The sequence below is a fragment of the Elephantulus edwardii genome, unplaced genomic scaffold (assembly GCF_000299155.1).
Source record: "Elephantulus edwardii isolate Elephantulus edwardi_28Jun2011 unplaced genomic scaffold, EleEdw1.0 scaffold00072, whole genome shotgun sequence".
Lineage (NCBI taxonomy): Eukaryota > Metazoa > Chordata > Mammalia > Macroscelidea > Macroscelididae > Elephantulus > Elephantulus edwardii.
This window is the reverse complement of record NW_006399822.1, coordinates 9,019,086-9,020,808: the sequence shown is the minus strand read 5'-3', so window position 1 is coordinate 9,020,808 and position 1,723 is coordinate 9,019,086.

The window sequence follows — 1,723 nt, the reverse complement described above, 5'->3', positions numbered from 1 at the left end:
ACTGCTTGAGTAGTCTCTTTTTTGCTGACCTTTTTCACCTTTTCCAGCCTGATACCTCTTTCCAAGGATGAGCATCTCCTGAAAACATGCCCAAAATATGTAAAAAGAAGTTTCATCATCCTTGCTCTTTCTTTAAAGAGTACTCTTCAACACCACAGTTCAAAGGCATCACAATTATTTATTGCCCAACTTGCAGATGTATAGGAAGCAATTGAAAACACCATGGCTTTTTTACTAACAAAGAAAGATTTTTTTTCCAAAGAAAAATGCAAACTGTGGGTGAAAGAGGAGCAGGGAGGAAAATTTGCAACAATGAATGGATGGAACTCTAAGTTCCCTATAAATTTTCATTAAAATCTCTACAATAAAAATAAAGGGGGAGAGAAAATACCATGGCTTGAATCAGATGCAACTTAGTCTTTAAACTGCCATTAAAGTTCTTTAGCACTTTGGATAGGTCTTTGACAGCAGATTGCCGCAAGGCAACACATCCAACTATTGTTGTGTGCTATCTACTCGGAACCAACTCATAGTTGACCCTCCAGTGGGTTTTCAGAGACTATAAATCACACAGGAAGAAATAAGCCTTCTTTCTTCTGAGGAACAGCTGGTGGATTCGAACAGCCTACCTTTGACTTGACAGCAGAACTCCATACCCATTAGGCCACCAGAACTCCCTCACGACCAGCTAGCGATAGTAAAAAACCACACATACATTGAGTCAACTACAAGAGCCACACACGCAAATCAAAGTGAGAAAGGGATGAGTTTTCTGGAACTAAGGACTAAATGCATTCATTGTTTTGTTGCGTTTTACAGATACTGTGTTTTTAATAATTGCAGACACTGTGTTTTTAGTAACCTAAAGATTTATTGCAATCCTGCATCAAGAAAATCCCTTGGTGCCATTTTTCCAAGAGCATGGTCTCACTTCATGTCTCAGTGTCACATTTTGGCAATTCTCCCAATATTTCAAACTGCTGTTGCACACTCCATAGATTACTGAACAGAGAAAGCAGAACTTTTAGATGCACTGGCAAACAAAAAAAAATGTTATGTAACTTGCTTTGCTGTGATATTTACTGTGGTGATCTGTAATTTAACCCACAACGTCTCTGATGTGTGACTGTATGTCATTCCTATATATTTCTTTTTTATTCATTTTTTATAGTGATCTGAGAGTTTACAAAACGTATTTGTTTTTCATTCAACCATTCGAACCCACTGTGGTTTATAATATTAATTAATCACAATACCCACAACGCAATCACACTCTTCACAGCTCCTTCCTGTAATCCTCATCTCCATTAACACTTCTATCTCACCCCTTCAGCCGCCAGAGCTGTATCCTCCGGCACAGGCTACTTTATAAGGTTGGTTATTCTAAGGAATGAGTGTCTCTCTGGTGGGATGTTTCACCTTTCCTACTGTTCGGTTGAAAGCTGACCCACGAGTAAGTTTTACACCAAGTTAATTCTCAGGGATTTCATCAGACTATACTGAATAGTAATGTTGGAGTTTTAAAATATTTTTTTCATTTTGTTCCACATTTTTACCTACTTTATGCAAGGTTTTCTGCTATATCCCTTTTAGAGGGGTTAGTAGTGATAGCTGGGCACCACCTAGCTCTTCTTGTCTCAGGGTTATAGGAGTTGAAGTTCAAGTGATCCACAGGCCTTCAGATCAATTATTTCAGTATATATAAATATTTATATTTATATTT